The 5,307-nt window shown below is 41.9% G+C and overlaps 1 long non-coding RNA gene across 1 annotated transcript; it reads left to right on the top strand.

Annotated features, from left to right (window-relative positions):
* The first annotated feature begins 2,564 nt into the window (after window positions 1-2,564).
* LOC145719757 (uncharacterized) lies at window positions 2,565-4,303 on the top strand. Its single transcript, XR_014142585.1, has 3 exons — window positions 2,565-2,641; window positions 2,785-2,892; window positions 4,182-4,303. It is a non-coding gene; the product is annotated as an uncharacterized LOC145719757 (long non-coding RNA).
* The last annotated feature ends 1,004 nt before the right edge of the window (window positions 4,304-5,307 follow it).

Genomic DNA, 5,307 nt, shown 5'->3' with positions numbered 1-5,307 from the left:
ACAGGAGAAGAAGAAGAAAACAATTTGAGCAATCGAGGACCAGGCTTTACTTAATATTAAAATAAGAAAAGTGGATGAAAGGGAAAAATAAAGTAAAAGTAATCAAGAGTCCAATAAAATGTTACATTTAAACACTGAATAAGTTGAGATTGAAAAGAAAAGATGAAAGGGAGTGAAAATAATCACTAAGAACAGGAAAAGTGGAAATCTGAGTTAAAACAACAGAAGAATACGAAATGAAAAACGAAGTATGTGAGAAGTAGATAGGATTAAGGATCGAAAGCAGGAACTGAGAATTAAAAAGGTCAGCATAAGGCATTATATCAAAGAAGGATGAAGGTAGGGGCACCTGGGTGGCTCAGTCATTAAGCGTCTGCCTTCAGCTCAGGTCATGATCCCAGGGTCCTGGGATCGAGCCCCGCATCGGGCTCCCTGCTTAGTGGAGAGCCTGCTTCTCCCTCTCCCTCTGCCCCTCTGCCTGCTTGTGTGCTGTCTCTCTCTCTCTCCCTCTCTCACCCTCCCCTCTCTCTCAAATAAAATTTTTTAAAAAAGAATGATGAAGGTAGAGGACAGTATGAACCCCAAATGCTTGGGGGCTGCCATGCTGGATGGGGAGTGGGAAAGGGTGAGGCACCGGCTCTTGCTGATAAGGAAGGGGATTAAAGTCCAGAGTAGGGCTAGCTGGCTCAGTGTAAAGTCCCCAGTTCAAAGCAGTGTTGTCAGTAGGTTGTGGACAGACTCAGGGGCAGAGTACTGAGTTGGCACCTCCAGATACCAGCAGCCTTATAGGCCCCTCTCCTGGGGTGCCAGGAGGGACCACACTGACTGTCAGCAATAGCTGGTTAACCTTTACCCTGGAAACAAAAGAAATTTGTAGCAATATTGCCTTGAAATTAAGTCCTTTCAAGATGAACACTTACTCCTTCAGGTTATGTTAATTATTTTTAAACCAGTTTAAAGTCATAGCCACTCCTTTAAATAGCTTCTAGCTCTTTATTTGCTTCTGAAGTAGGAATTTCCCTTTCTGTGTGTAACTCCAGGCATACATTACAACAGACATTTTGTTATGTTTTATTTAGCATTATATGTTTTCTGAGTATTATGGAATAGCCTAGTCTTTCACAATGCAGGCATTGCAAATCTCAGTTATATGATTTCCATGATGCTAAGGCATGCCTACAGAGTTAGAACAAGTCAGCCACTCATTTATTTTCCACCTCTCTTCCATCCATTCATGCAGGCAGTAAACAGTTAGTGAATATTTCTTTTGTGCTAGGCACAGGCAGGGGCAGTAGGGAGACCAAGTAAGACATGGCAGCATCATGAAAGGTCTTCCAATCTGGTAGGGAGAACTTGATAGACATAAATAAATGGATAAATAAGAAAAGAAAAGAAAAATGCAATATATCTCCTTGCTCATAGGCAGTTGTACAGAAAGACAAAGCAAGGATAGGACATTCCAGGTAGAGCAAGCAGCATGTGTAAACCCAGGAAGCTGGGCAACAGCATGGGAGAAATCTAGGGAGTTCGTGTGTTGTGGGAGAAGGCAGAGTGGCAGAGATGAGGTGAAAGAAGGTGGTTGGGGTCGCATCATAATGGGCCATGTTTGGCCCGCATAGAAGTCCTAGATAATAAATAACGAAGGATCTCGAAGGGTAGAAGATAATCAATTTGCAGTTTAGAAAGATCATTCTTTTGCACTGTGGTGGTTCGAGTCATCAGAGGGCCAGGTGAGCCGTTAGAATGCTGCTGGAAACAATCCAAGAAATGAGGGCCCAAGGGAAGATTGTACAGGAGGAGATAAAGTGGGGAGAGTGAATTGAGATTATTGAACAGTTAGAATTAACAGGACTTACTGACCGATAGGGCAGGGTGGTGGTGAATATGACCTCAGAGCTTCTGACCGGCTTGTCTGGTTGAGTGGTGGCACCATGCCTGAGAGGAAGTAGAGGAAGAAGGGGCAGGTCTGGGGGAAAGATGCTGGATGGTCAAGTGCTGTGTAAAGGTAGGGGATTATTATTGAAAATAAAGCCTTCTGACTTGATTCCATAGCACATACCCACCCATCAGGCCAAGTGTGGACTTGGAGGCGCAGTCAAAATCCTGATGAGTTGATTTTGGACATGGCTTGTAGAAAAGTAGAAATGTCCAGGAGTAATTGGATAGTGAGTTGGGAGCTCAGGAGGGAGCTCTGGGCTGGGGCTGCACATCTGGGAGGTACTGCCTTCGCATTGCAGCCCTGGGTGTGAGTGACCCAGTGAGGGAGGGCAAGGCAGGAAAAGATACTGAGCTGGGGAACTTAGATTGGGGGAGACCAGCTCTGAATGGGAATGGAAAGAGAAAGCTTGTGAAAGTTTGGTAATTAGAATCACAGAAATAATCTTCACTCTGTTCAGCGAATCACTAGTTGAAATCATTAGAAACCTCTTCCACTGTTGTTGGTGGGGGGGTGTGTATGTGTGTGAGAGAGATCGAGACTCTTATAATTTTAAAATCATTCCATAGCATTTCTCTGTTATTTTTAAAAGTGCGCACATGTGTCTTTGTATGTACCTTTTATTTTACTTGACAGGCTAAGTAGAAAAACTTAAGAACTACTGTCTTGGAAATTAAGGTGAAGGTGACCTGAAATTTTAAGTCTGTGAGTACACGTTTTTTAGTTTCTGACTTCCATAAAACTTCAGGAATACATCTGTTTCTCATAAAGCGCAATAAATGTACTCACGTTATGCACATTCAGTTTATTGCACTGACAGAAGGCTTAAGATTGCTTCTGTGTTTCAGGTAATTCAGAGGTCTGTGGGGCCAGCCAGCCTGAGTCTGCTCACCTTCAGAGTCTATGCATCACCTAAAAAGGACTCACCTCACAAAACTTCTGTGAAAGTTAATGAGGTAACATGCCATTCATGTTGTGATATTTTTTGAACATCTGCTTTAGTTACTGTACGAAGTATACACATTGTATATCAGGAGACAGGACAGTTTAGAAGACACTTAAAGGGAGGAAATATATTTCTTTATAGTTTTTCTTCGTGGGAGGCTACTAAAATGTAGCTTTTCAACAAATAAACTTTAATTAATGATAGTTAGCTTAAGGCATAATTAAGGAGTATTTCCTAGATTTTTTTGTGGGGAATCTGCTCGTCACCGCTAAGTGATCCGCCTCATCCAAGACTGCTTTCCTTTTTTTTTATTTTTTAAGATTTAATTTATTTAACAGAGAGAGCACAAGCAGGGGGAGTGGCAGGCAGAGGGAGAAGCAGTCTCCCCCACAGAGCAGGGAGCCCTCTGCGAGGCTCGATCCCAGGACCCTTGGGATCATGACCTGAGCCGAAGGCAGTCAGTTAACCAACTGAGCCACCCAGGTGCCCCTGCAAGACTGCTTTCAAGCCAAGAAAATATTTGCATTTTTCCCTCTCTAAGACCTGGCTTCATTCTTCTTGGCCAGATTAGAGGCTTTTAAGTAACTGCTTAATAAATACTAAATAAATAAAACAAGAAATCTTCTCTCCATTGTTTACATTCTTTTTTTGTCTATACTTCCCGGCGATTATTTTGGATATTTGCTTTCTGTTGACTTAGAGTAAAATGATGTAAAGATCTGCCTTCAGTCATGAACCAGGTTACTTGAATGGTGTTTTCAAAAAGCTAATTAGTTTATCTTTTGCCCTTTTTACTCTTCTCAGACCTTGGGACTGTGGTGTTTTTTGAGGGTGAAGAAGGCAGCCAGTAGCGACTATGAACGGCCGCTCCTCTGGGTGGGGAACAAACTTGCTATCCTGCTTGGATTAGCACCAGACTGATCATTTAAACTCAATTTATTTTTTTGCATCCCCTCCCCACTTTAGAGTCATAGAATCCTTTTTCCAAACTGTATCTAAGGTGAAATACCAAATGCCAGGATATAAAATGGATCAAGGCGGGGCTGTTTTGTCTGCTACCACTGGAGTGGGAGAAGGGTAGGACACTTCATAGTTTTGTCTTCTTGGCCTTCTTCTTATTGATAAATCAGATGCACAGATCCTCTGAAGTAAGGTTCAGGGTGCATGAAACCCTTAGAATCACAGCAATTCATGAATTATTAGAAATAATGATGCTTGCCGATTTGATGATTGATTGCATTATCTTATGACTGCATGTGCTTTTTTATTTCTTTTTGTTTTGCTTTTTAACGTATGCAGCTTTCACTCTACTCCGTCCCTGAGGGTCAATCTAAATATGTGGAGGAGCCAAGGACCCCACTTGAAGAAAGCATTTCACATCTCCGACATTACTGCGAGCCATATACAAGTTGGTGTCAGGTACAGCTGTTCTAAAAGTGGAGTGACACATTTCGGTCTAGAGTCAAGAGTGAAAAGTCTATATTGGCTGCATGTTTTCAGAAAAAGGCACGATAGAGGGCTCCAACCTTCGAGGGCCTGACTTGCGGTGCTCATCAGTGCCATCTCTGAGGGGAGCAGAGAGCCCTAGCGTCCTGGTGGCAGCTCTTGCCATTGCTGCAGGGAGAATGTCCCTCCTCCCAGGCAGCGTGTGGCACCTTGACTAGAGAGTGGACTGGTAACTATCTTGTTGGTCGCAGCTAGGAAGCCATGATTGTCTCCCAGGGGAGGGTATGGGGCTGGAACTCTAGTAGAAGGAAAAGGATATAATGTAAGCATTTATATCAAAATTGGAAAGTTTTTCTCCCCCCAGAAAGTGTACACATCAGAACCATTTTAACAGGAATGGTTACAGAACATTTTGAATGCTGTAATAGAAGGATGGATATAGCTAAAAAAGTGTGGGATTACGTATTTGAGTACTGAACTATTTGCCCCGTGGAAGCATTTCTGCAATTCTTAACATCTGAAATGGAAGTTTACAATCTACAGAATGCTTTTGTGGGCTTTGACACATAAAGTATTTGCCATACTTGATCTGGATTTCAAAAATTGATGGCAGATTAGTACAAAGTATGTAGTTGTGTGTGACATGGTCTAGCTATACTTTGCTTGAGATTTACAGACTGAATTTTCATCCAGAACTTAAGATTTTCATTTCCATCCTCTGTGCCACTGCTGAACTTCTCTTCACCAATTTAGAAGACAATAGTAAGCATAGACTCTGTCAACAGTATAAATTAGGCCAGTATACTTAAGTATCATAACCATATTATTGAGTTATAAATATCTAAAGACTTTTACATAATGTGTTGTAAAAAGCTTAGACTTTATTCTCTTGTTCTAGAAGATATTTAAACCATCTGCTGGTTAAGATAAGGTCGGCAAATTTGTGCGAATATTTTTCTGTCATGTAGGCATTGACTGC

This window comes from Leptonychotes weddellii, unplaced genomic scaffold (assembly GCF_054177405.1).
Source record: "Leptonychotes weddellii isolate Sample4059 unplaced genomic scaffold, ASM5417740v2 HiC_scaffold_6963, whole genome shotgun sequence".
Lineage (NCBI taxonomy): Eukaryota > Metazoa > Chordata > Mammalia > Carnivora > Phocidae > Leptonychotes > Leptonychotes weddellii.
This window is presented reverse-complemented; position numbering and strand designations above follow the sequence as displayed.